This window comes from Ixodes scapularis, unplaced genomic scaffold (assembly GCF_016920785.2).
Source record: "Ixodes scapularis isolate PalLabHiFi unplaced genomic scaffold, ASM1692078v2 PGA_scaffold4__175_contigs__length_147842914, whole genome shotgun sequence".
Lineage (NCBI taxonomy): Eukaryota > Metazoa > Arthropoda > Arachnida > Ixodida > Ixodidae > Ixodes > Ixodes scapularis.
Genome location: NW_024609879.1, coordinates 15302994 through 15320004, shown reverse-complemented (window position 1 = coordinate 15320004; position 17011 = coordinate 15302994). Strand labels below are relative to the sequence as shown.

General features: G+C 45.6%; 1 pseudogene; it reads right to left on the bottom strand.

Moving 5' to 3' along the window:
• The window catches only part of LOC120846170, a 59804-nt pseudogene that overhangs the window by 42232 nt on the left and 561 nt on the right, over positions 1-17011 (bottom strand).

The following is a 17011-nucleotide window of genomic DNA, read 5'->3' as shown; positions in this document are numbered from 1 at the left end:
CTAAATTGCGGCTCACGGCTTCCTTCCTCCTCCTCCCTCCTTCCCCCACTTCCCCACCTCCCTTCCGGTCACACGAGCACTTCCCCAAAAAAAGAGAAATGGAACACATTTTAAATTGAAAGACAGGCTGCGGTTTGGTAGCCTTGTGCTACTACTTCCTTATGTACAGTTGAAGTGCTTTTGATTGAAACTAGTTTGAGTTTTTATGTGTACAGTTGAACTGTTTATGTACAGTTTAACTGCTTTTGATTGATAGATTGAAAGTAGTTCGAGTTTGTACTGCTCTGGACAAACGTTTGCCTTGCACCCCCCCCCCCCCCCCCCCCACGGCTCTTGGAAGCTTCTTTGTGGTTTTGTTGGCGGCTCTAAGGCCGGGTTAGCCTGGCCACCCGTGGCATATGGTATCACAAACGGTGGCATCACGTTCAGCAGAACATGCATGAAGGTATTCTAGTGCCGCCATGTGTGTCGTGCACATGTTAAACATGCAGTGCACAATAACTTCATATGTTAATCGTACAATATAGGGCTCCCTAAATATGCTAGAATCTCAGATGTGCAAAGCATTTCATGCTTAAAAAATCATAAAAACAATTTATGGTTTTTTAAACATTTTATGTTTTAAAAAAACAAATAAGCGTCATAGAATTCAATGTTTATTTTCGACCCACAAACAAAACAAAAAAGGTGCCATGAGTGTTGTCTGCTTTTTCGTCTTGCAAGCAGTTAGGAAACAAAGATGACGTCACGTGGGAGCTGTCAGTTTTGAGTCTGTAAATGTCGCTGAACGCTGTACTTAACATACATTGTTGCAGATTGTAGAGTTTAATGCTGCCAAAACTGCCTTTCTCTACTTTGTCTTCTTTACCTCCCGATAGTTGCCTGGTACAGCATGCGGTATTGCCTAACCCTCGTTTCATATTCAACAAGGCTCATTAATTTTCATTTGGTGTCATTTTTCATCCTGTATATATGTTTTACATCACTATTTAGCTATAAAGAGGTGGTGCAAGGATTTTCAGACTTTGGGCAATTAACTGCGGAAATTAATCTGTGTCACACATGGAACAAAGAACAGAAAACCATACTTTTTTGCGAGCGCTAGTTTTTGTGTAAAAAGCAAAAAAAATCGAAGGTCAAAGCGCCTCTCAACTCTCCACATTGCCTTTCGAGTGATGAACTCTGGGGGACCACGTGGTTTCCCCTTGGGTTCTCTCTTCACAGATCCTAGCCGCTTCCTTAGCGATTACCAACTTTTAAAGGATTAGCATCATCGAAGGTCGTGGCAAGCGATCAATGCAAAAGATGGTTTGCTACGGAGGTGACAACAAGTGTAGCAGCTGAGGGGGACAGGTTTTGTTCAGTTCCACGTATCCCCCAGAGTATGTCATACATCAGTTGCGTTAACCACCACAAGCGGCTGCAGATCGGCAAATATTTCTTGTTTTTTTTCTTTGCGATTACGCACCGGAATGGCAGTATTTCGGGGCAAGGTGACTTGTTTCTCGTTGCACTACCCCTTTAAAACGAAATATTTGCCAACAACTCATGGTAAAGAGAAAGAGCATTATTCACTTTGACCAATCGCATGACGATGTGCCTGAGAGATCACAATTCTATGTCTCGAGAAATAGTTTCTCCCATTCTCTCGGGCGTCGCCTCAGGTATGATTATTTACTGTGGCTGTTTAGGTGATCTATGGCACACAAGCATCTGTAGCAGTTAAAAGTTTGTCAATATTACCTAGGATGCGCCTGTCTGAATTGTCAAATAAAACATCTAAATTTCCTTTATTGTCCCTTTAGACCTACCCTCAGAGACTAGATAAACTGCCATTACGTTATACGCCAACTCGGTTCTCGCCTTGGCGGGGTGGAGTGAAGTAAGAAAAATTGGCACGTGATGTTAGACATCGTGATTTTAGCCAGATGTGTTACAGTGCCTGTCTTCTTAATGCTTGACTTTTCATGACTGATACACAGTTTGTAAAAAAACAAACAAAAAACTTTTAAATATTTAAGGGAGGACCCTTGGCTTGATGAAGCAAATATTGCGGGAAAAAGACATATTCTTTTGACATTTCTTTCTCTGAAAGAGACCTCAATCATATTTGTGGCGCAATGTATCGTAAACATCATTCAAACTGCCTCAAAGATGGCGGCGTACCATTCTCGTTTTGGGATGTAATAGAGGGCCGCTCGGAATGTGATGCATCTATCACAGTGTCACAGCAACTTACTCCAACCATTCCCCGTCAATCTGAGTGCCTCTGATGCAGCACTTGCATTCGGATAGTAAAATACGCTGATCTGCACAAATCTCTTAAAGGGATTCCATCCTTTGGGCTTTTTCTTGATATGAAATGTTTCCCCGATGTCGCCTGGCTTACGTCAGTTCTGACCCCAGCACCCATGCTGAACACTAGCACCTTGTGCGGCGAAATTGCGACGCTGCGTGTTTGTATAATGGACTCCGAAATTAGCAAAATGCACCTTTTTAACATTTTTTTTTGTTTGAAAATATTTTTTTGCTAGTTTGGAAGTAAGAGATTCAACGAATGCTTAATGATTGTATACTGTAATCAATAACAGGGAGACCTTTTCAAATGTCAGCTTGCGAGAAATCTTTTTCTTAAACCAACAGTCACCGCGATTTTGAAACTCGTCATCTAGAATTGGGTCAAAGCGCAGACGAAAAGACTGCCATCTTTGAGGCTTGCAACGTCCACCAGCTGCCGATAGGCGGTACCATAAATGCAAAAGGTATACTGTTCTAACAATAACGAAAGAACACTTGAAGACTATACGTCCTACTTGTGGTGACAGGGAACAAGAACGACACAATATTGTAAATGACTAGCTCGAAGACCCTAGAGGAAGGAGACAGCTGTCAATTGCTATATATCAAATTCCATGGGCATGGTACAACCATAATAACATGGTGCTTGAGTAGTTTGCACGAAAAACAACAATTTCAATAGTGACGTCATCTTGATGACAACATCATGCCATGCATATCATTAATGGCAAATCGCTTGTCCCAAGCTTTGCACATCCACGCAGGATATCTATGGGTATCGTAACGTCTCGATCATCATCATAAAATAGGTGTCCTACTTTGCAACTGTAACAGATTTTATGAAATATTTGTTTATAAAGCTTAGAATAACAATGAAATCTATTTGTACTGGTCACATCAATCGCTAACTACACTCTCTCTCTTGTTTAACTGCTAATTACCAGTGTTGAAGTCATGCATGTGTTTTTTCGCATTGTTTAGAATTTCTCAATCTTCTGTCATATTTATTGCCCTGAAAGTGAAATACAGAAAACCATTTATGTCTACTGTGGGGATTGTGATCCCTCAACATTCTGTCGCGTTAGCGTTTTGGTGTGCCGTGGCGGCCGCACTGACGTGGCGAGAGGTGGCGCTGCTTACCACTGAGGGTGGCTTCTTCCTTTCCCCCTAGGGGCAATTTTCGTAAAAAACCCCAGCAGAAAGGAGATCGACGTGTCGCTCCTTGATTGGCCACTTCGTCCCCGCTGTTATCTTAAAACCAGCGGACAGCAGTATCTCGCTCTCTCTTCTTCCTGGGATTCGGCGGCGGCGACAACGGGGAACCGTCCGGAGCACCGGTGAGCGTTTAACCCCTTCTTTGTATCTTTGTGAACGACCGCTCGGCCTTGGGCGATCTCCAGCTTATAGCCGCTGTTTTCTTGTTATTAGTTTCATTGTAAATAAACAGAGGTTATCACCATTACCAACGTGACTGGTGTCTGATTGCGCTCAACGAGCAGCATGTCACGCGAGTACGAACCCGCTTTGCGGTAGAGCGTCTCGCCGCGAACATGGTACTCCCAAAGGCAGTGGCCCCAAAGGAGAACCACAGTACACATGTTAAGTTGTACAGTTATTTTTGACCGTGTGCTATTTGCCTCAAGATCAAACAGCGTTGCCACTGTGCAGCCAAAACTAAGCTGTTCAATCTGTATACCGTGCCACAGCCTGGTGTAGACAGATATTGAGAAGCATGAATTCCTGCAACAAAAAACTCTTGGATAAGCTGCACTGGTTAATGCAGCAAGACGAGATATGACAATTTTGATATTTTAATCGTTGGCAATACGCATTTGGTTTCAAAACCAACTCATACATTTTATGGATCGAGAGATGTTTCACTGTGAGAAAAGTTAGTGATGAAAGTTATTGTAATGTTTGGTGATAGCCATATGCCTTTGTGACTACAATTCCTTTTGCACGAGAAAAATTTGAAACACTGGCCAGTAAAAGTTTTGTCACTTTGCGACCGGGATACTTGACGCTAGTTTCGGTATTGTCCAACGAACCACTTGTGACCGACCTATCCGAACAGCATTTCCCTTGCCTCAGTCATCATGCATAGTTGACTTTGTCTTCAGTGGTGAAATAACTACATGAACCAACAGCTACTTTGCAGATCTCAGGCTGGAAAACCAATCTTTTCCCACTGCACTGCTTGCAGATCTCAACTTAGAGAGAACATCTCACCTGAGGCAATGTACTAGAATTGTTTTTACTTGACAAACCAGTCTAAAGCAAGAGAATATAAAATGTTAAAAGAAGCACCCGCACGCATTGACTCTAACTTATCCAGGGCTCCTCAGCTCTAGCTTCACACTATGCACAACGTTTATATTTTCTTTGAAATTGTATGAGGGACAATAAGTTAAAACTGTGATTGTAGAAACCACAGTAGCAACTTGGCCTTTCTTGCTGTGCTGCATTTTCACAGCCATGAACTGAAACAAATTTTGTGAACCAACAAGCATCCAGCATAAATAGTGCAGTTCTCCAGAAAACAGGCTTTCGTTGTAAGGATCACATCTATGCATGCACAGTTGGCAGCAAACGTTTGCAGGGCGCTGGAGCACCAGCCAAAATGACTGGCTGAAGACGTGCGGCCACTTTCAAGAATCATGCTTCAAGAATGTGCTTCCTTTCGTGCTAGCTGTCATGTCTTTGCTACCAGTTTCCCTCCGACGACTGCAAACACGAAAGGAAGCACACGCGCAAAGCATGAGACTTTTAAAGGGATTGTCTGGTCAAAATTTGTATTCGAGAAAGCAATTGAATATCATTGTTATTGCCTCGAGACGCATCTTACGTGCAATATCTGAATTTTACATGCCCCTCTGCGTGAGTAATTGAATTTATACTGCTCCAATCGCATTCTAGCATAAACGCTGCTTTCGTTGGCAACATTGAAGCTCTGACGTCACAAAGCATAGCGAGCATTTTTGTCTCTTCGTCTGCCTGCGAGTGAACGCTTCAGCGAGCTTCTTTTTTGTTGTTGTGCTCGACTGGTTTCGTTGTTGGGTGCCACAACCACCAGGCAGCACATGCGAGCCAAGACATGATGTTCCACACTTTTCCGCAAGATGTGCAGTTATGAGCAAAGGGACTGGGTTCCCGTCAAGATCGAGATCCCACTTATGCAGCATTCATCTCACAGAAGAAAGCTATGAGCTGAGCTCTAAGCGGACAGAAGGCTTGTAAGCTGAGGTGTGATGGTGTGCCAACGATATACGGAGGGCAAGTTCGTCTGCTTCTTGCGCAGGGGGTAGCGGTGACGTCAGAACACCGAGCCCTGATTGGCTGATCGTGACCCCCTATCTGTGCGTCGTCTGCTCCTTTGCAACGTCGTCTGCTCGCAACGTCGTCTGCGTCTGTCTCACCTTTCCTGCGACTTTTGAAAGTGCAGAGGCCAGATTCACGAAACAATCTTACGCCAAAAATGTGCGTAAGACAAAACTTAAGAACAAATTCGTATTCACGAAACGAAATTTTCGTAAGTTTTGCGCAGGTTACGACGAAATCCTACGACAGCTCCGAAACTGTCTTACGCACTTTTTACGATAAATCAGCATGGCCGACAGCGTCGCGGTCGCGACGATCAACGGACGTTAATTTTCTACGTGCGCTTCTCACGCGTCCCGACTTCAAGCGGCAGGAAAAAAGTAAAAAGTACTTGAGACAGACCCCGACGAACAAGAACGCTGGACCCACAAACACCCGGGAAAAGCTCCAACGGCCACGATTCCACCGAACGCGACCAAACGAGCTCCGCAGTTAGGCCTAGCAGGCACTCCGGAACTCGGCGACCGCCTGCCCACGGCCGGCTGGCGTGCTAAATGGAATATGCCCGCGCGACCCTTGTGAACCCTTCCTGTATTATACTTTGATCGCTGACCTCAATTTTAGATTAAAAGGTCAATTTCTTCCTCTTGTTATCTCATTGTTTCCCGAGGCAACGGTGACTCTCGCCGGTGAAAAAGCGGTGAATCTCCGACAGACGCAGGAAAGGTAAAGCAGCCATCGCTTTGACTAGCAGACGTAAAGCAGACGACGTTAACTGCGCCAACCCGCCGACGCCGTTAAAGAATGAGGGGTCTCGCCACACGCGAAAGGAGGGAAAAAGGGTTTGGGAGGGAACTTGCGGACACTAACACGCTCACTCTCGGTTCTTAGCAAACAAACCTCGGCGCCTGAAGACACCTCGCCAGTGAGTCCTTTGACATCCCTCCTTGATGCGCGTCTGCTAGTTGTTAGACAAAAACAACGTACCGCTCGAGTTATTTCTTCTGTGCTCTCTGAAAGGCGAAGTCGAGCTCGCTCGTAAAGACCTGCACTTCCGAAACTCGCAGGAAAGGTGAGACAGACGCAGACGACGTTGCGAGCAGACAACGTTGCAAAGGAGCAGACGACGCTCAGATAGGGGGTCGCGATCAGCCAATCAGGGCTCGGCGTTCTGACGTCACCGCTACTTCCTTTCTCATGCGCAGAAGACGAAAATGAGCCCACTTGCGAGGCGTATTAAACTACGTCCACCCACTCCTCGCCCAAATCGGATCAGTTAATTTAAGTCTGTTCGATTCGCCTGAACCGGCTGAACTAGTTCAGCAGTGCAGGAACTGGTGCATTTGATTCAACCGGAAGTTGCACGACCGCTGCACTGGCGCGGTCTATTCATCCCAGTTCTTCAAAATCTTGCACCGGTTCCGACTCAGTTCAGCGTCCGTGCAGAAGCAGACGACAAGAGCAGACGGCGATAGCAGACGACACCCCTCGTCCGTCTGTTCGCGCTGCCATTCTTTGCAGCTCTTGCTCAAATGTCTGCGATGTTTAACAATAACGCCGATACGGAGGTTGCGTTTCCTCTCATTTATGATAATAACATACCCGCGGTGAATGCAAAATTGAGATCATAACCGAGGGTAGGAATTTGCTTGATTATGATATTCTGAAAGCGTTTTAGGCACCTGCTCGCATAGGTTTGGCTCCCTGTGGTGAGTGTTGAAATATTGTCTCACGTAAATTGATTCTTTTTGATGCTATGTGGGGATCCACAGTGTTGATATCCTTACTTACCTTCAGTTGCTCATGGATGCATATTGACGACCCCGATACATTTCAGAGGTTTTGGATTTAGTGCGTTGACACTCGCATGTCCCCGCAGCTGAGCATAACACTGCATGCTTTGTCCGCTGGTATCTTTGGACGCCCACTAACGGGCCTGAGAAAAACTCTGAGAATCGGCATTTCTGCCGATTCTCGCTTCAACTTGACGCCAAAGTTACAGTTGATAACCGTCTTGGCCAAGACGCTATCGTGAGGCCTTCGTCTTCAAGGTGACCGGTATACCGACCGCGCGCTGCCGCCAGTGACTCCCGACGTAAAATCATCCTGATGCCACGAACCTATCGTTGAAATGCAAAGGTTCCCTTTAAGGGGCATTTGCCTCAGAATTTCCTGGCCGAATCGAACATACTTTGATTATGCAGCAAAACCGAAATTAACAGCTAGGCCATCTCGAAATGATACCAGAACTTGTATTTAGCACGCGTGCAGCCCGATATCTGTTTGACCCGCGTGTGAAAATGGAGTGTGACTATTGGCCTCAAGATCGACCTAGAGGTGGCGCTACTGTTGCGCTATCATCATGATCAAAGCGGGGATAGACGCAGGGCTGCCCCATAGGCTCTCCACGTTTGAGCGCGAGACGGTGTAGATTCTTCCGTTTATTTTGTCGCATACTATCGGTGCGGCACTGTTCAGTGCTTCAGTGAAGATCAAATTGTGATACCGGCGTACGGTCTAAATTTAAATAACCGCTCGTGTGGATGCGTCATCTGCTCTAGGCAGACGTGGGGAGCATGGCTAACCACGACGGATGGCTGTCTCCGGGTGAACTGCACTATTTAGGTTAAATAATTGTTTCTTTTAAAAGAGATGTCTCAGCTTACCATCGTGGGAATTCAACAAAACAACGAATTACAACCCAGATAACGTAATACGGGTATGTGGGCTTGAAATCTCAGGTTCTATGCATTTTTTTTTAGCTTTTGCAGTAATATAAATATTTAACATGAAGAGAAGTTAGTGCTGTGTTGGAAATTGCCATGCTATTGAGTTCCGCTGCAGCCAATGTTCCCCTTTACTGTGCCAGTGTGCGAGTATGTTTTTCGGAAACGAAACAATTCTCCTGCGTTGCGTTTAAGAGAAAGTGCCTCGTCTATAGTTGCGATCCGGAAACTGTTTGTTGGCAGAACAAGTGAGACAAACTACGACAATATGTCTGCCGCGAGTGGAACAAACGAGTGTGACCGAGCAACGAAGTAGCCTGCGTGTTATTAGATGACTTCCTTGGTAGTGTGGGTTGACCCGCTTCACTTTTCTCGGAGAGGGCCGCGGATGTCAAAAGGCTAATATTATGAATTGATGGATGAATAATCTTCAACTCAAACATTGTATACTCTGCAATTTCAACTAACGACCCGCACCACGACATGGACAGCGTCGCCCGCAGCGACACTCTTTTACTGATGAGGGCTAGCGACTCTCACGAGACTTTCCGATCACTCTCCGCCCTCACCTAACGCATATCGGGACTGGGCAGTTCATAGATTAACCTTCAGATTACATTCAAGTGATGCTTTAAGTGCGATATATATTTTTGCCGTTTAATCGGAATCTTGTGCTGAAGAAACAGGAACATAAAAAAAAAAAAAAATTTTTTTTTTGACGTGTTTTTTTCTTTTAGGACACGGGTAAACCACTTCAGTATGCTTGTGATTGTCATCGAGAATGATTATACTGTTTAAATAATAACATCAAAATGACTTTCCTTCATATTTCTGTAGATGTCACAACGTGAAGTTTTAAATGGGAATGCAATATGCAATTTATTACATAGTTTAGTAAAAAAAAATGTTAATTTTGACGTCTTTTATGCAATATGATTGGTGAAAAATCAACTAACGCATTTATCAATTGATTGGTCGATTAAAGGGTATCGATGAGTTGGGTTAATTTTTTAATCAACTATAGCTTAATCAACGCTCAATGTTTCATACAAGTTATGGTTTGTGGGAGATAACAAAAACATGTGGGACCAGCGGTTGTATACAAACAACGCTACGATTATGGAAGCTTCCGACTTAATAATAATCTCTTTGCTGACTTTTTACGCACCTGAAACGATACAACACCACCTTTAGTAGAAAGAAACGGCAACAAAAACAACAAGCATTTAATGAGGAGGGCTCACTTCAGCCGGAAACGCGCTTGCGTCGTCGAGATCCATGTTTCCGAACGTGCGCCCGTAGCAGACGACGCACGGCGGTATCCCCACTTTTGCATGTTTCCAATTTCGGCCTAGGTGGCGACACGGTTTGATCTCGAGACAAATACGATTCACCAAGCTTGTCCAAGTCAAGTGACGACATGCATTTGAACGGTTCGCCGTTTGCCTTCGACCCGCGGACATCGCCTCTGAGGAAATGACCCGCAGACTCATCACCGATCCAGTGGATCCGCCGAAATGTGTACCCAGATGCCGCTTCGTGTACCTAGGTGCCGCTTCAGAGGCAAAATCTGCATCCTTTTCTTTGCAAGCTCCCCTAGTTCGATCGGTGTCCGCCGTAGTAGTGTTTGCGCGAAACGGCATACGTTTGCTCGAAGCTTATGGCTGTCTGCGAGTAATATCCTGCTAAAAGGCATGACTTCTGCACATGCTTGGGAACTGCATTAAAAGAACCGTATTTCAGTAGGGCACTGCCTAGGAGACTATATAATTCGAAACAAAATACAAGGCATCCATCGACCAATGCTTGTTATCCCCACCATTCGGCAAACCATTGCGTTTTGTGATGTCCCGCAGCACCTAGGGATGTCAGCCATTGACACTGACAAAATTCGGGGTGCAGTTTCGTACAAAGGCTCATGAAACGTTTAAATAACGGGAGATCATATACCAAATAAAAATGACGTTTGCCTATATGAAGGCTCCCTCGACGTAACGAGCGCAAGTACTTAAGTACTTCCGGTTTCGACCGGGCAATCCCTTTAAGAGTGGCAACGCACTGTCAGAGGGCACAGCCAGTCTTTGCCTTCTGCTGCCCACTGTACAAATAAGATAATGCAGCAATATCCTCACAAATGGATGTTTATAATATGCACCCCACGATGGTGACACACTTGTATCTTGAAGCAAATTAGTGCTGCACGAGGTGCCGAACAATACCACAACATTTTCCGCAAGAGCTGCTTTTCCAGTAACACGTCTACAGCGTCACCCGTGAACGTGGGGAGCCTATGGGCCAGCCACATTTCTGTCCACGAAGGGAGGGACATTTTAGCTTGAAAAAGATATTCATTGACGAAAATTGCTGCTGCCGATACCCGCGTTTGGACACCTTGCTAAAAGTAAAATTGAGCACTGATAAACTTCAGCTTACGTCCGAATTGATGACAATTACGTCTTCCATATTCCGCGCCCCCCTTGCCAGCTTGCGGTTGAGTACCCGGCGCCTGGCCTCGGCCTGGGCATTCGCCCAACATCGCGGCAACACCTTGTACACGAAGACCGTCGACGCGAGGGTCCGCATCAGCTTCACCAGGTCCTTCAATGAACGATAAGTTGATCACACGCGGTCACTTTACATTTCCACAATAAAACAAACATGACAACGTACCAGGATATCGCGGCAAATATCCCAAGGATCCCGGCCGTTGGTGAGGTCGTTGCTGCCAACGCAGATGACAACAAATTCCACAGGTCGAAGGCGCCATTGCTGCACCTTCGACAGCAAAGATGCAGCAGTGGCACCTCCGACGCTGAACGTACACGTGCGTACTACGTTTTCTGCAAATTGGAGGCGACTGCTGGAAACGTACTTTAACTGACTATCTCCTATTAAAACACCTTTCATGATGAAAGACCACTGTCAACGCGACGGGAAGCGACGGTGATGGAACTAAACTGCAGTACCGCGCTACTTCGAAAATAATGGATGGATTGGATCGGATTTGCGTGGATGTGAATGATCCATTAGTAAAAAAAATCCAAAAGTGTTAAGTTGTCTCAGAAATTGCCGCCCCTCGCATTAAAGTGGTCATCAAGTTGAAGTGTAAAAATAAACAAATCGTTAGACTAATCATTTCGACACTACTATGAAGTGAAACTACGTCCGCTTTCGGTAGTTTCGGTTCTCGGCTCGCTGCTCCGCATTGGCAAGCGTTCGCTTCGCTGATATGGCTGCTCCGAACCCAAGCTGCCCGAGCGCGATTCCTCATGAAGAATCTTTGACTTGTCCCGAGTGCAAGTCGCTCTTCACCCGTCGCGCCAACTTGCTGCAGCATCTCAGAAGGGTGCACAAGCTTCAGACTCCAGGCTAGTCTCACGGATGTGCAAAGCGCAGCGAATGCTTCAGCACTCCCATCGAGCTGCTCCGACATGCCAGCGATGTCCATCACTTCAAGCAGGAAACCATCTGCTTGAGTTTCAAGTCCGAAAAGGGTGAGCAGTATTGCATTATGAGATTTCATGAAAATGAAAGTCTTAAATCCGAATGAGCCGCTAAAGAGTAGATACAGGCGGTGCACGGGGGACAATGACCATAAGCGAAACCACCTAAATGTAGCGCTTCGCGGTCGCGCCTCTCGTAACTGCGATTCTTGTTAGGATGCTGTAGTGGTTTAGGAGGTGGCACACAATGTTGCAACGATATAACTCGTTTAATAAATACAGATTAAAGGGATTACACTTTGATGAGCGGTCCGTACTGCCAGCTTCTGTTTCGCCATGTTGGAACACAAGTGGCGCGAGGAACGAAACTGAAACTAGAGCACTATACAGGGTGAAACAAGGAGACGGCAGGCTCTTTAAATCGACCGCAAAATTCAGTTTCTTAACCTATCACGCTACGACTTTGTGCAGCGTTGCCCACAGATGGTGCATTTTTTTTTGTAAAGAGCGAACTTGCCTGAGGAAAAAGTAAAGAAAGAAAAAGGCTTAGCTCCTATGGAAACGCAGCGACGCCACAGGTCTTCAAACAACACGGCGCCGTTTCGCACGTGAGACATGAGATGGCGCAAGCGGTCGCGACGCCAACTGCCGCCAACGAACGAGCAGACGACGCCGAGAGCCGGCGTATTTAGCAGACAAGGAACTGCAGTTCCTTGTTGTTACCGCGCCTGTTTTTGTTTCTGCGACTGTCGCCGCTTGCGGAACGCGCGCCGCTTTTGAGTCGAAAAGATTGTCTGCTAAAGACGCTGGCTTTCGGCGCCGTATGCTCACTCGTTGGCGTTACCTCATGGGGGATGATTTTTAAAATTGTTCAAGTTCAGCGCGTCATAATTTTTTTTTTTTCACATTTTACGTTTTTGGGACGTGTTTCTTTTGGCCTGTACACATTTTGGTAGGAGAAACTTGTTTTATAGTTCTGGGTCCCTTTATATGCAAGAATACACTTCCGGCGAGTTCTTGATAGTTTTTTTTTCTCTCGAGCTTTTTATTTTTGCATTTATTGTTATATTTATTTATTATTTTTTACCAATAGCGCAGTTATTTAGGTCGAAAAGGCATAGCTTTGAACTTTCGAGCCACCGAGCATGTGACGAGTAGTGCCTTCTGACGAGTTTCTAAGGGCCTGTTCACACATGCAGCGGAGCGCTACAAGCTTAGCGCTGACCTCGTCCTAAGCACGTGCCGACGGGAGCATTCACCAGCTTTGTATCGCACCGTCAAAACTGTTGCTCATGGCATATGATAAGTTCCTGACGGCACGTGAGCAGCGTTACATCAGCGCTTCGCTGCATGTGAGAACCGGCCTTAATAATGACCATCTATGCGATCTTTTATGTGGTGAAGAGCGACAGCAGCTATGCATATGCATAAATAATTTCAGATTAAAATAAGCTCGACCATGCCCTCTTTCCCCGTATTGTTTTCTTTAACAGTCCGAAATATCTGGGAGGGGGGGGGGGGAGAGACTGGAGCTCCCCCCCCTTCCCCCCCCCCCTCCCCCCCGTTTTTCCCCTTCGGACACCACTGGTATGGTAGAACGCTCCTTGACCTCAAGTTGCGTCAGCTTCTGTGCGTTTTGCTCGGCGTTTCTTCCGCCCCAGAAAATCAACCTCCAAAGCAATTACAAACAAAACAATTTCCAAGGTGCAGGCGAGCTGGTGTATGTTGATCATGATGCAAAATCCCGAGACTGGGAATGAAATTCGCAAGAAATAGTGTAAGAAGAAAGAAAAAAGGGGACAGGAGAACGTCTCAAACTCAGCCGAGTTGAGTTTGAGACGTTGTCCTGTCCTCTTTTCTTCTGTCTTCTTACACTTTCTCTTTCAAATTTCATTCCGTCTCAGGACTTCGCATCATGCACAAACTAAACTTACTATATGCCATCGTCACTCGGGCGGCGTTCGATCGGATTACTACCAGCGCCCAGCGTGCAAGGGGGTAGGGAGGCAGTTTGCCAGATCACTTCAAGGTTTTTCTGAACCTCAACCGCCTGCCATCCCCTGGCCGTTTCAAACTGGATGAGTATCGTTAAACAGTGCGTTCGTAGGATCACTACTTCGTAATGCACGTTAATGACCACCCCGGGCTGGCGGTCACAATCACTGATCTAGTGTTACACGTCGCTGCACTGGCAAATATTCCAGCACATCCGGGGCACTCTTCGTCTCATTTAATTGCCTGGCCAACTTCGCGCAGTCTAAATATCACATTTGAACTTTTCTAAACCTGATTTCGTGAAAACCAGCGAGGAGTGAAAAAAGTTATTTGAAACTGAAACTGTGGCGGAACATGAAAACCGGACTTCGAACTTTGCGCACTTGGACCTTAAAGAAATCAGAAATCTTTGAAGTTTCTTTTTTTTTTTTTGGTATTTAGCCCTAAAAGAGAATCGAAACCTTCGAACTTTATGTAGAAAGAAATTCAAAATCTTCAAATTTATCAAACTTTGTCTTTAAAAATTTTAAACGTTCGAATTTTAGATCCAAAGAAATTCGAAACATTCGAATCTCTCGAATTTCAAATTAGGGAAGTTCGAAATCTTCGAATTCATCGAACTTCAAGTAAACAAATATTCGAAATAATCGAACCCGAACTTTTATAAACCTTGAAAGCTTCGAACTTTTCGAATTCGAAACCTCACGATTTTGGAAAGTTGCGAATTTTTCGATTTCGAACCTCCATACGGTCGAAAATATCGAACGAACATCAGTTTGGTTCGAAAATATCGAAACCTTTCAAATTCGAACCTAGGGTGGTTCGCGGCATCCCTAGCTCCAACCGCTCCGTGGAAAAGTGGCGGAGCGCGTCGAGCGGTCCGGAGTAGTTCTCCGCGCAGCCTTTTTCGGAGGAGTACAGTCTGTAGTCGCCTCTTGCAACGTTTCAGTTTCGTTAATGAAGGAGTTTCGCCGCTTTTTTGTTTCGATTGCTGGGTGGGCTCTCTTGCTGTGCTTGCTTTCGTTCCCCTCGTCATGACCGACTTGCCCGAGCATACTGCGGCGATGACATCGTTGCAGTTAATTTCAGGATTTCAGGAGGTCTAATAAAATTCAATGACAGCGACGAAGATATTAGCTTAGCTGCAGCTCAAGTGACGACGAGACAGCCGTCCTCAGCGAAGTGTTTGCTGAGTCGTTTGTTTGGCCAGCGAAGAAGCACAAGATATCGCGTTACGTCGAAGGCGTTGTGCGCGCCAATTCGGATGAAGAGCTAGGTATGTCGTTTGTTCGTTTTGTAGTCTCTGTAATGTAATTGGAATAATTAGAAGACAATACGCCAAATACTCTGCAGATGGAAGCCACCTTCTCAGATGACGATCGCTTTACGGCATACGTGTTTGGTATTGCTTAATAGCATCCTGCGGCTAGTACAAGTACATCTAGTTGTCTTCATAGGGCTTATATAACTGTAAGGAAAAATAAATTGTGTCTTAACGTCGAGGTCACCGTTAATCAAGTAGTTAACAATCCATTTTTTTGTCTAAGCATAAAATTTCGATCAGAACTTCATGCTTTCAGCAAGATAACCATGGGAACCGAAACTGTTCAAAAGCGAGAGCAGACGCCCTGGAAGCGGTGGCGCTGGGAGCATTACGCTCGATTTTCTCCGCAGCGCATGCCCCTGGGATCGATCACGTGACCGATCGCTCACGGAGGCCGACCGCTCGACGACCGCTGGAGCGGAGCGCTCGGCATTTGCCAGGGGAAGGGGCTATAAGGTTTTGTTTGCGCGAGAAGGCGTGCAAATGATCAACGAGATCAAGCCCCATGCTCGCGCCAAAAGCTTTGACAGCGTTGCACACTAAGTATGAAACAGTATAGAACTCTTTTATTTTTATACTATTCTCCCATTCTTTCTTGTGCACCGGGGTGGTCCACCCATGTCAAATTGCCCTCCGAGAAGGGGGGGGGGGGGGGAAGGGGAGGGGTGTCGACTTTGTTTGGGGGGGGGGGTGCTGCCCCCCCTTGGATCCGCCCCTGCATTACACAACGTATTCAAGGAGGATACGCGATCTATCCAAACACACTGCAGTGCGGCTAGAGCAGAGATCGAACCCAGGATCCTCCCTGATGTGCGCCCAGGGTTATGTGGTGTTTGTGTGCAGCGCTTGCCGACATTACTACGTGTGGTAATTGACTATTCGCAGAAATCCACGGGTCAGTATATTTCACCATGAAAATAAGGCATTGTGTGCTTGGGTGCATGCGAGCAGCTTCCCCGTCCAAGCAAAAAAGTATGATCCGGGTCGTCTATTGAGCTGCAGTGACCTAGATCGAGTTCCCTGTCGCAATCGAATATGAAACTATGGATAAGGCAGAATAACCTGTGAAATCATTCTTTTTACACTGAAAAACACTTATGAATTGCCGTTCCGCTAGCATTCATACTTTACTGGCTAACTTGCTCATATGCAGTGAGACTCGTCTCCCCCTTTGATAGCAGACTGGTTTTATTTGAGAAATTTCTGTGGAACACGAGTTTTCACATCAACAAACAACCATAAAATTCTCATTTTTGTATTTTACCAAATGCATATCTTTATCCCATCCTGTGTTAGGAAGTATTTGCTTTTACATTTTTTTTACAATGCGGGCCACAGTGGGGACCTAGTATTTTGTTCCCAGCAAAAAATTCAGAGCAAGTGCATTTGTGGTACTAAAGGTAATTTACTCCTGCTACTGTATGGTGTCACAGACTCTGCAGCTACGGGCCTTTGACCATTCTGCGGCAACCAGACTCTGCACATAAATAAATATCAGCATCAGGCTGAGGAGGAATTGACAAAATTATTTAGCCTTCTTTTTCAAGATAGGGTATTACTTCTTTTCAGAGTGTAAATTGGTAAGGTTAGGTTAGACAGCATGCCCTTCCACCACAATCCGGTGCATTGGCCTTTCGTTGCCGCCTCCCCCTTTTCAAGGAGCTGTGGAACAATTTCAGTGCTTTGCTTAAATAAATTGGGAGTTGGTGTCTCGACCTTTCTGAAGTAATGAACAAAAATCGCTTTTGCCTGCATGTCCTAGTTTTTATTTTAAAAATTGACAAAGATTGAGGTTTTGCGCACCTCAACTCCTTGACCATCTTCCAAATCACGTGCGCTCTGACATGAATGTGGGACGTACGGGCGTTGCAAAAGAAGAAAACGCTTACATGTGAGGAAATCCTCGA